The sequence below is a fragment of the Lynx rufus genome, unplaced genomic scaffold (genome assembly GCF_022079265.1).
Source record: "Lynx rufus isolate CCGP_SWC_20201006 ecotype Redwood Valley unplaced genomic scaffold, mLynRuf1.p SCAF_8, whole genome shotgun sequence".
NCBI classification, from domain to species: Eukaryota; Metazoa; Chordata; class Mammalia; order Carnivora; family Felidae; genus Lynx; species Lynx rufus.
The window spans coordinates 22,210,411-22,222,572 of record NW_025814896.1 but is presented as its reverse complement, the minus strand read 5'-3'; the positions used below and the strand labels follow the sequence as shown (position 1 = coordinate 22,222,572).

The following is a 12,162-nucleotide window of genomic DNA, read 5'->3' as shown; positions in this document are numbered from 1 at the left end:
CACTGTTATCAGGAGACACTCCTGGACTGGCTGAGAAGAGCTCTCACCTTGCCCTTCTGAGGGGGGTTGTGACTGCTGATCTAGGCCCTGCTGGTGGCTCCCTTGGGGGGTGGGCCCTGCGACAGGAGGCTGCAGAGCCTAGACAGTTCAAGTCTACTTGCTGATGCTGTCTCTTATGAGCGCTGTGACCTTAGGCAAGCAACTTGACCTCTCTGTGCCTCAGTTTTCTCCTCTGCAAAACAGAGCTGACCATACAGGGCCGCAGTAGGTTCATCTGGACTCATGCATGTGGTGTCCTACTTAGCCTGGTGCCCGAGACGTACAGGAGTCTCTCTGCCCATTAACAAGCTGTTGTTAGCATTGGAGAATCAATTGTCCCTCCTTTTTTGTGGGGCCCCCAGTTTGGATGGCACTGTGTCTCCCTTCTGATGAGTGCACGTCAGGAGGGCCCCGCGGGCATTTTCTTCTTCAGGCCCATGGGACGAGTGAGAGGGCAGAGCTGAGAGGCTCTTTTCAGAAGTTGAGAATGTGCTGTGTGATCTTGGGCAGCCCCTATCCCTCTCTGAGCCTCCTTTTCTTGGTCCGTTCTCTTGAGCAGTTGGATGTGGGTGAGGTTCTGCCTCAGCCCCTTCTTGTCCCCATCACTGTACTCTCTATAATTCCTCCTTTGGCTGGTCTAGCTACTTGGCTTTTGTCTTTCACTCTTCAGTGCCTGGCGCATAGCAGGTGCTCAGCTAAGCTTTGTTGAAGAAGCCAACCAATGCACGACGATTGAGTGAATACCCAGGGCTCTCCTATTTCCTGGTCTTTGTGTGAATGGCTCCCTTTGCCAGGAACACCGGCCCTAGTCATCTCTGCTTGTAGAATTCCTCATCCTTGAAGTCCCTTCTCAGATGCTGCCTCTCCCGGCTTCTCCCAGTCAGAGAGGGTTGCTGGTGCTCTGCACACTTGGTCTGAGGCTCTCTGCTCAGAGATGTGGATGGAGACCTGTTATCATCCAACTCGTGTACGTAGTAACGTATTCATAAACAACAAGGAGGAGGCACCAGGCACAGGGGGGGCCTTGCGCAAGGGTTGTCTTATTTCATCCTCCACAACAACCTTGAAGGTAGACATTATTATTATCCCTCCCTTTGCAGATCACAGAAGCTCAGAGAAGTGAAGTGACTTTCCCAGCTATGAGAGAGAGCGCACCAGGATTTGAAACCAGGTAAGACTGTGTTTTTTCTTAAAAACAAAAGGAAAACCATTAACACACACACAGCAAAAAATAATTCAAACAGTACAAAGGAGGACAGGGTAAAGCCTCTCTTTGCAGCCACATCTCCTTGCCCAAGGCAGGCACTGGGAGGGGTTTCTGGCGTGTCCTTTTAGGGAGAGGCAGACGTATACAAGCATGTATGTTAGAAAACAAACACAAACACATAGTAACATGTGGTATGTCCTGTTCCACACCTGTTTTTTCTTCACGTGTACCTTGAGGATCATTTGTGCTACTGCTCTCTTTTTCATGGTTGAATAGTGTTCTAGCAATCACTGTGTGGATGGAGACCATGCTTTATTTCATTGGCGAAGAGTATTTTGGTTGTTTCCAGCCTTTTGCTTATTATAGACAGTTCTGCAATGAATATCCTCCATCATACACTTCATATTCATGTGCGAGGGTTCCTCTAGGATTAATCCCAAACTGCAGGGCCGGGGAGCATGTGGGGTTGCAATTTTGATGGAGATTGCCAGAGGTTATGATCATGCACCCTCACACCACACCCTCTGACCCTGCTATAGGTCAGAATAGCTGACCTATAGAATTTTTGCTATAGAATTTCAGGGTCTTGGCCAATCCGACAGTTGAACAGTGGCCTCTGCTAGTGTTTGTTTGCTTTTTTTTTTTTAATATCACAGCTTTATTGAGATATAATTCACAGACCAAACAATTCACCCATTTAAAATGTACAATTTAATGGCTTTTAGTATATTCACAGAGTTGTGTAACTATTACCACAATGAATTTTAGAACTTTTTTCTTTTTTCTTGTTTTAAAGTTTATTTATTCATTTTTGAGAGAGAGAGAGAGAGAGGATCCCAAACAGGCTCTGCACTGGCAGTGCAGGGCCCGACGCAGGGCTCAAACTCATGAAGTGTGAGATCATGATCTAAACTGAAACCAAGAATTGGACCCTTAACTGACTGAGCCACGCAGGTGCCCCTAGAACATTTTTATTACCCCAGAAAGAAACTGTGTGCCCATTAGTCACTCCCCACTCTCCTCAAACGTTTCTCCCCTAGCCCCAGACAACAACAAATCTTCCTGTTTCTATAGATTTGCCTAGTCTAGACCTTTTATATAAATGGAATCATACAATACATGGTCTTTTATGTCTGGCTTCTTTCACTTAGCATCATGTCTTCAAGATTCCTCCATGTTATAACATGTTATCAGGACTTCATTCCTTTTTCTTGCCAAATAATACTCCATTGTCTGGATACAGTACCACGTTTTTTTTTTTTTTTTTTTTGGTCCATTCATCAACCGATGGACATATGGTTGTTCTCACTTTGTGGCTATTATGAATAATGCTGTTATGAATATTCATGTACACGTTTTCATGTGAATGTTTTCTCTTCTTTGGGTATATACCTAAGAGCAGACCTTCTGGATCATATGGTAACTCTGTGTTTAACCTTTTGAGGAAATGCCAGGCTGTCTTCCAAAACAGCGACACCATTGCACAGTCTTAGCAGCAGTGTGTGAGGTTTCCAATTTCTTCACATCCTTGCCAAAAGCTTGCCGTTGTCTGTCTTTTTAATTATGGCCTTCCTAATGGGTTTGAAGTGGTGGCCCATTGTAGTTTTGATTTGCATGTCCTTAATGATTAATGATATTGAGCATCTTTTCATGCAGTTATTGGCCATTTGTAGATCTTCTTTGGAGAAATATCCGTTCAAATCCTTTGCCCATTTTTTAATTGGGTTGTTTGCCTTTTTGTTGTTGAGTTATAGAAGTTCTCTATATATTCTAGATGCAGATCTCTTATCATCTATATGGTTTGCAAATATTTTTTCCCATTCTGTGAATTCTTTTTATCTCCTTGATGATGTCTTTTGGACACAAAGGTTTTAAATTTTGATGATGTCCAGTTTATCCATTTTTTCTTTTGTTGCTTCTGCCCTGGGTGTCATATCTAAGAAACCAAGGTCATAAAGTTTATACCTATATTTTCTTATAAGAATTTTTTCAGTTTTACCTTTCATATTTAGGTTTGCAATCCATTTTTAATTTTTTTAATTAAAAAAATTTTTTTAATGTTTATTTATTTTTGAGATGGTGGGGGGGTGGGTGGGTAGGGGCAGAGAGAGAGGGAGACAAAGAATCCGAAGCAGGCTCCAGGCTCTGAGCTTGCAAGAGCCCAACACAGGGCTCGAACCCATGAACCATGAGATTATCACCTGAGCTGAAGTCTGGCATTTAACTAACTGAGCCACCCAGGCTCCCCTCGTGATCCATTTTGAATTGAGTTTTTCAATTCAATCCATTTGAATTGAATTTTTAGTGTAGGGTCTGAGGAAGGTGTCCAGTTTCCTTCTTTTGCATGTGTCTATCCAGTTTTTCCTGTAACATTTGTTGAAAAGACTGTTTTATCTCTATTGTGTGGTGTTGGCATATGCTTGTCCAAACTCCTTTGACTGTAAATGTGAGGGTTTATTTCTGTCCCTCAATTCAGTCCCATTGATGTATACATCTGTCCTTATGCCAGTACCATGGTGTCTTTTTAGAAAAAAAAAAAGTTTTTTTTTAAGTAATCTCTACCTCCACTGTGGGGCTTGAACTCACCATCCTGAGATCAAGAGTCCCATGTTGTACTGAGTAAGCCAGCCAGGAGCCCCATGGTGTCTTGATTACTGGAACTTTTCCACAAGCTCTGAAATTGAAATGAATGAGCCCTCAAGCTTTGTTTTTCTTTTTCAAGATTGTTTTGGCTATTCTGGGTCCCTTGACTTTCCATATGAATTTTAGGACCAATTTGTCAATTTTTGCAAAGAAGATAGCTGGGATTTTGATAGGGATTACGTTGACTCTGTAGATCAGTTTGGGGAATATTACCATTTTAGCAATGTTTAGTCTTCCAATCCATGAACATTGGATGTCTTTCCATTTATTTAGATTTTCTTTCATTTCTTTCAATAATTTTTGAATTTTGCACTTCTTTGGCTGTTCTTATTCCTAAATATTCTTTTGATATTGTAAATTGTTTTCTTAATTTTCTTTTTGGACTGTTCATTAGCATATACAAATATAATTTATTTTTTATATATTGATCTTGTACTTTGCAACCTCGGTGAATTTGTTTATTAATTCTGATAATTTTTTAGTGGAATCCTTAGGAATTTCTGTATACAAGATCATATCATCTGCAAACAGGGTGAGCTTTACTTTTTCCTTTCCAATCTGGATGCCTTTTATTTCATCTTCTTCTCGACTGCCCTGGCTGGAACTTCCAGTGCAATGTTAAAGAGAAGTTGTAAGAGTGGACATCCTTATCTCATTCCTGATCAGTACTCAACACCATTAAGTATGATGTTGAATATGAATTTTTCATAGGTGCCCTTTATCAGATTCCCTTCCAGGGAATTTGTTGAGGTTTTTGTCATGAAAGGGTATTGGATTTTGTCAAATGCCTTTTCTGCATCTATTGAGGTTATGGTATGGTTTTTGTCCTTTATTCTATTGGTATGGTATTAGTCGATTTTCAGGAAGTTAAACCAGTCTCGTATTCTTGGAGGAAATCTCACTTGGTCATGATGTATAATTCTTTTTATATGTTGTCGAATCCAGTTTGCTAGTATTTTATTAAAGATTTTTGTATCTTATATTCATAAGATATAGCAGTCTGTAGATTTCTCCTTTTTTGGTTTTTAATGATGTCTTTGTCTGGTTTTGGTATTAGGGTAATATTGGCTTCATAGAATGAGTTGGGTGGTGTTCCTAGTGAATCCTTGGTATTAATTCTTCTTTAAATGTTTGATAGAATTCACCAGTGAAGCCAACTGGGTCTGGGTCTGTATTTGTGAGAAGTTTTTAAATTACTAATTTAATCTCCTTTTCCTAGTTTTAGCTTTATTCCAATTTTCTATTTATTAGTTTTAGTTTTTTTTAAGGACTTTGTCAATTTCATCCAAGTTATGTTATTTGTTGGAATAGCACTATTCATAGCTTCCCCTTATAACCTTGCTTTATTTCTATAAGGTCTGTAGTATTATCCTCTCTTTCATTCCTGTTTTTAGTCATTTGAGTCTTCTCTCTGATTTTCTTGTTCAGTCTAGCTAAAGGTTTGTCAATTTTGTCAATCTTTTCAAAGAACCAACTTTTGGTTTTGTTGATTTTCTCTGTTGTTTTTATTTTCTATGCCCTTAATTTCTGCCCTAATCTTTATTTCCTTTCTTTTACTTGCTTTAGGGTTTGCTTTTCTTTTCTGTTGTGTTAAGGTGGAAGGTTAGGTTATTGGCTTGAGATTTTCTGTCTTTTTTTTTTTTTTAATTTGAGAGAGAGAGAGAGAAAGAACACAAGCAGGAGAGAGGGGCAAAGGGAGAGAGAGAGAGAGAGAGAGAGAGAGAGAGAGAGAGAGAGTCTTAAACAGGCTCCATGCTGATGTGGGGCTTGATCCCATGACCCTGGGATCATGACCTGAGCCAAAATCAAGAATTGGATGCTCAACTCTCTGAGCCACCCAGACATCCCTGTCCTCTTTTTAATTTATTTTTTTCTTCTTTTTTAATATAGGTATTTATACTTACAAACCTCCCTTCAAGTTCTACTTTATTGCATCCCATACATTTTGATATGTGGTGTCATCATGTTTATTCACCTCAAAGTATTTTCTATTGTTTTGATGATTTCTTTGACTCATTGGTTACTGAGGAAGGTATTAATTTTTACATATTTGTAATTTCTGTTACTGATTTCTTAATTCATTCTATTGTGAATGGAAACGTAGTTTGTATGATTTCACTCCGCTTAAATTTATTGAGGCTTAGAAAATGGTCTGTCCCAGAGAATGTTCTGTGCACTTGAAAAGAATGTATATTCTGCTGTGGTCAGGGAGCTTGTGTAGTTTTAATTTGCATTAATATATATTTTTTAAAAAGTTTGTTTATTTTGAGAGAGAGAGAGAGAGAGAGAGAGAAATTTAGAGTGTGAGCAGGGGAGGAGCAGAGAGAGAGGAAGACAGAGAATCCCAGGCAGGCTCTGTGCTGACAGTGTGGGGCTCAAACCCACAAAGCATGAGATCATGACCTGAGCTGAAATCAAGAGTCAGATGCTCAACTGACTGAGCCACACAGGCGTCCCTGATTTACATTTCTCTTAAAAATGAGGCTGAACATCTTGTCATATGTTGAAGAGCTGTTTGGCTTGCTGTAAACTATCTGTGGTTATTTTTCTTATTTTGTGGGAGCTCATTATGTATTAAGGGGTAAACCCTTGTCTATCATATGAGTTACAAATATTTTTCTTAGTGTGTTATTTGCCTTTTGAATTTGTTTATGATATTTATTGAGCCATGCAGACATTGTAGGTTTTTATGTAGATAGATTTATCATTTTTTTAAATGTTTACTTGTTTTTGAGAGAGAGAGAGTGAGAGCGCACATAAGCGGGGGACGGGCAGAGAGCGAGGGAGACACTGAATCCGAAGCAGGCTCCAGGCTCTGAGCTGTCAGCACAGAACCCGACATAGGGCTCGAACCCATGAACTTGTGACGCCCTGACCTGAGGTGAAGTCAGATGCTTAACCTACTGAGCCACCCAGGTGCCCTGATAGATTTATCATTTTAAAAATGACTTTTAGGTTTGGGGTCTCTGGGTCGCTCAGTTTGTTGAGTGGCCGACTCTTGATCTTGGCTCAGGTCATGATCTCATGGTTTGTGAGTTAAAGCCCCGTATCAGGCTTTGTGTCAGTGGTGCAGAGCCTGCTTGGAATTCTCTCTCTCTCTCTCTCTCTCTCTCTCTCTCTCTCTCTCTTTCTTCCTCCCCCTCCCTCCCTCCTTCTGTCTCTCTCTGCCTGTCTCCGACTTGTGCTGTCTCTCTCTCTCTCAAAATAAATAAATAAACTTAAAAAAATGATTTTTAGGTTTTGTGCCATGTTAAGAAATGTTTTTCTCGTTCTGAGTTTAGAAAATTTATTCTCTGCTTTCTGTTTGAGAGATTCATGGTTTTATTTTGAGTGGTTTAAATCTGATTGATCTGGGATTTATAGGCATATGGAGTAGGTTTGAAATCTGACTTTAATTTGTTTCCTGACGGCAGGTCATTGATCTCAGCTCTATCTTAAAAATAATCTACCTTTTTTTATACGGGCATGAAATGCCACCTTTGTTATGTGTTAAATCCCTGTATGTTTGGGAACAATTTTTGGACCCTCTATTTTCTGTTCCATTGATTTGTTTGTTTTTGTGCTGATATCATACAGTTTAAAAAAAATTTTTTTTTTAGTGTTTATTTATTTTTGAGAGAGACAGAGAGAGAGTGCAAGCTAGGGAGGGGCAGAGAGAGAGGGAGACACAGAATCTGAAGCAGGCTCCAGGCTCTGAGCTGTCAGCACACAGCCCGATGTGGGGCTCGATCTCACAAACTGTGAGTTCATGACCTGAGCCGAGATCAAGAGTTGGGTGCCTACCAACTGAGCCACCCAGGCACCCTGATTTTATTTTCTGATCGCCGTTGGTATATAGATACATTGTGGATTTGGAGGTATTAGCTTTTAATTTCCTTCCACTGAATTTGCTTTTTGTTTAGTGGTTTTGCAGCAGATTCTCTTGGATTTCCCAGATCTACACGGGTAACATCTGCAAATGATGATACTTGTCTTCTCTTTTCTAATTCCCCTTTATTACTTCCATTTCTTGTTCTTAGCTCATTGGATTGGCAAGGATCTCAGAGCAAGGTTAACTCGTGGACACACTTGTCTTTTCTGGACTCTTTCCCCGTGAAGTGGCTTTTCTAGGCCTGGGCTCCTAAGGAACTCCTCCAGACAATCCCTCTAGGGCAGTGCACAGAGCTTGGCACATAGTAGGAATCTGGGAAGCCTTTGCCTCATTGGAGGAGTGATTACAAAAGATAGCAAGGATCTAAAAAAGGTTTTCCGCAGTAATGATGATGATAGCTGGTGTTTATTGAGCACTTCCTATCTGCGAGGCACTATTAAGTATTACCTCATGTTTTCTCACAACGAGGCTAGCTGTGTGGGAACAGTTGTGCGGATTCCCATTTTTGAGAAGGGGTAGACTGAGGCCCCCTTGAGGCTGCATGACTAGGACGCGGCAAGGCGGCATCTGAACCTGGCGCTCTGGCTCCAGGCTTATATTTTTGTGATGCTTCCGCTTCCCAGGAGCGTCCAGAGTTGTGGGCGATGATATCAGAGGTTGGCCTCTGACCCCTGTGTTGCCTCTGTGTCAGGGAGGCGGAGGTGGTGGAGGGGTAGGTGCGCCTGGGGCGGTGAGGGCTGCCCGCACAGCACGCCGTATGTCACTCTCCTGGACCTCGAGCACGCCAACCCCGGTGCCCTCACTTGCTGCACGGCCTCGGGCAAGGTTTAGCTTCTTTGAACCTTGGTTCTGCCTGTCAAGTGGGCACCGTTGGAGCCCCTACTTCATTGTGCTGTCAGGACGACGGGGCATCCGCTGCCTGTAAAGTTCCCAGCGCTGTGTGTGGCATTCAAGGCCTGGCCACCTGATTGCCGCCTCCTCTCGCGTTGTTCCTCTCATCCCCGGTAATGATAACAACGACAGCGAACAATATCGGGTGCTGTTTGTTGAGCATTTATTCTGCGCCTGGCACATGGGCTCTCTCTTTAATTCTCAGATGTTAGGCTTATTATTATCCCCATTTTAAAGAAACTGAGGGGCGATGTGACTTGCCCAAGAAGATGTAGCTAGTAAGTAGTAGAGGCAGGATTTGAACCCAGGCCCGACTGGATTCCTCATTCTTTTTTTTTTTTTTAATTTTTTTTTCAACGTTTTTTATTAATTTTTGGGACAGAGAGAGACAGAGCATGAACGGGGGAGGGGCAGAGAGAGAGGGAGACAGAATCGGAAACAGGCTCCAGGCTCTGAGCCATCAGCCCAGAGCCTGACGCGGGGCTCAAACTCACGGACCGCGAGATCATGACCTGGCTGAAGTCGGACGCTTAACCGACTGCGCCACCCAGGCACCCCTGGATTCCTCATTCTCAACTCCTAATCCCCTGGCCTCCTTTTGCCCTGACAGTAGCGGAGGTGACGCCCTTCAGAGTAGGGAATGAAGGGGTGGGTATGCCGTGACCAGACCGCAGTTTATTCCCCAGCCTCTTCTGGATGTTGTAAACATCTGTGTGCCTGGGGAGGGGCGAGGGGGGAGAGTGTGGTGCCCTCCAGCAGGGGGGCCATGGGAGAGGGGATTCGGCTTCATCCAGAGGGGAGTGGTGGGAAACTCTTCAGTGTTGCTGTTTTTTTTAAGTCTCATTAAAAGACAGTTTTTGACAAGGTAATTTCTAAATGTCAAGTGATACAGCAGATACGTACAGTAAAAAAGGGATTTTCCCCTCCCCATCCCACATCTTTTGGACGAAACACTGTGAAGAATTTGGAATCCTTCCAGAACTTTCTCTACAGCTCTATAGCACGTGCTCTCATAGACACACTTACGCACATGCTAGTTTCCTTCACAGAAATCATTGCACATACGTGTGCTATGTGTGCGTGGTGAGCACAGGCTCATTTACTCTTCCTGCTAACCCCACGACTTCGGTAGTGTTATTGTCCTCATTTTCCAATTGTGGAAACTGAGGTCGCGAGAGGCCCAGAGGACGTTCTGCGCTGGCAGCTTCCTCTCTTCACAGCGCATCTCCTCAGGCCACACTGAGCTCTCGTTCTGTTTGATCAGCTGCACGGCTGTCCACTCCATGAACAGACCATCGTTTCTTTATCCAGCCCCTCTCTCACGAGCACGTAGGTCATTTCCGGTTTTCCACGGAGAGTGCTAAGCAGAGGAGGCCCCCGCTGTCTGTGCGGTTTACAGGGACGCCTCTGGCTACAGGGAGGAGAGTGCACGGAGGGCCAGACTCCTGCATCCAGGCCCAGGCAGACTGGTGCCTGGCTGAGGGAATGGAGAGAGGGTTGGGGGAGGCATACATTTGAGGAAGATTTGGGGAGGTGGGAGAGCCAGAGCGGAGACGGTGACAGGTGACACGGGGCTGGGACTACAGCCTTGAGGGGAGACGCCAAGTCAGCCCGGGGCCCTTGGGGCATGAAGGGCTGGGGCGGAGAGGGGCAAGCATTGCAGGCCTGCTTCCCGGCACCTCCCGTGCACAAGCCCTCAGTCTGGAGACTGTGGTCAGGAGGCTGAGGTTAGGAGTGGCTCCCCAGAGGAAAGGGGCCTCCTTCCTCTGGGAACCTCAGGCACCCCCCAGTACGGAGGCCTCGCCACTTCCCCTTGGCCCCACAGGGGTCTATCTGTATCTCAGAGTGTGCCAGTGGCGGAAGAGATGTGGGGTTGGCTCCTCTCGAATGGGCAACTCATGGTGACTTGGCGTTTGGGCCCCAGAACCAAAAGGCCCTGAGACAGCATCCTGCCTCAAGAAAGGAGCCCCGGGGGTCTGGGAGGGTGGTGTCTCTCGAGGTCACGTAGCCCCCGGCAGCAGCCCTGCAGGGGACTAGACCCCACCCTAAATGTGCCTGTCCTTCCTTGAGCACATTCTGCTTTGTTGAAGCCAGAAACCTCTGGCTTTCTCTGGGAAGGGAGCTGCCTTATCTGCTCGTGCCCCATCCACCAAGGGCATCTGACTATTCCACGTGAGAGAGGTCTCGAGGACAAGGAGGTAGGGCCACGAGTTCCCCCAGTAGACCCCATGAGCAAGCCCCTGATCCCTGCCTGTCCAGTGTGGTTCCCTGTCCCCTTTCCCCCTCGCCGTGTGACCTCAGATAAGTTCCTCAATCTCTCTGTGCCTCAGTTTCTTCCTCGGTAAAATAGGGAAACTATTAGTATCTGCCTTCTAGATTATCATGAGGATTTCATGAATGAATATTTGCAAACTGCTTGGAGCAGGGCCTGTCTAAGGTCCAGTCCCTGGGAGTGTTTGAATATCCGGGAACGACACTTGGTCTCCACAACATGACGTGACAGGAACAAAGCAGGATGCAAACCATGTCTATGCTCATTTAGTCTTTTGTCTGTTCTGCACATATTTCCAGAACAATTAGTAGGTACCAGGTCTGTCCTGGCCACGGGGCAGGTGCAGATGGATATGACCCAGTCCTGCCCGCAGGGAGCTTAGACAAGGGCACTAGATGGAGCCCAATTTTGTTTACAGTCATACATTCCCATGATGCCTGAAGGAAACACAGTGTCACGCCCAGGCGATTGTGTTCTAGGGGCAAGGCTGGCAAAGTGCCGCTCTGTGCTGAGCATGTGCTATGTGCTTTCCTTGCTTACTTTCTCAAGAGCTCTGTCATGTGGGCACTGTTCTACTTCCTGAGTGCCAGAGGAGGAGACTGAGGCCCCGGTCCCATGCTGGGATGGTAGGGCTGGGATTCAAACACTCTAGTACTCTAGCTCTTAACCTCCACACGCCTGCCTGTCCACAAACACGTGTTACTTGTATAATCAGATTTAACCACAAAGACCAACAAAACAAATAGAACAGAAACTCCACAAACCAACAAACATTGCAAGCAGAGGCCAGGCCACCGTAGCTGGTTTTGAAGGCCCTCTTGTACTTTTTCTCCTGCCCTGGGAGGAGTGGTCTTGGTCAGTATAAGAGATTGGGACCAGGAGCTGTCTTTTCTTCTCCTTGTACCCTCCCAGGAGGGCACGTGCACTTTCTTGGTGCCAGGAGAGTGCTGGCCCTGGTCCAGGCCTGGCTCTCCCTCTTTCTCCACAGCACATTGACCAATTACTCTTTCTCCTGTCCTTGATTACCTCCAGGGACAGGGGGCTCACCCTTCACCGTTTAGTTCATTCTGAAGAAAGTTCAGGCTCCTAGAAAGTGCTCTATTTAAAAAAATAATAATAATTATATTTAAAAAATATATTTTTATAATTTTTATTTCCCCTGAAAGTCCCACAAACAAACGTCCTCTGACACAGGCCTGGCCAGGTCATCTCTGTGTCCCCCTGTAGACTAGCATAGCC

General features: G+C 44.5%; 1 protein-coding gene across 1 annotated transcript in view; it reads left to right on the top strand.

Annotated features, from left to right (window-relative positions):
* The first annotated feature begins 1,167 nt into the window (after positions 1-1,167).
* The window catches only part of SRC (SRC proto-oncogene, non-receptor tyrosine kinase), a 33,357-nt gene continuing 22,362 nt past the window's right edge, over positions 1,168-12,162 (top strand). Inside the window, exon 1 of the mRNA XM_047069256.1 lies at positions 1,168-1,210. The gene's annotated coding sequence lies outside the window, so the exon portion shown is untranslated. The remainder of the gene's footprint in view (positions 1,211-12,162) is intronic.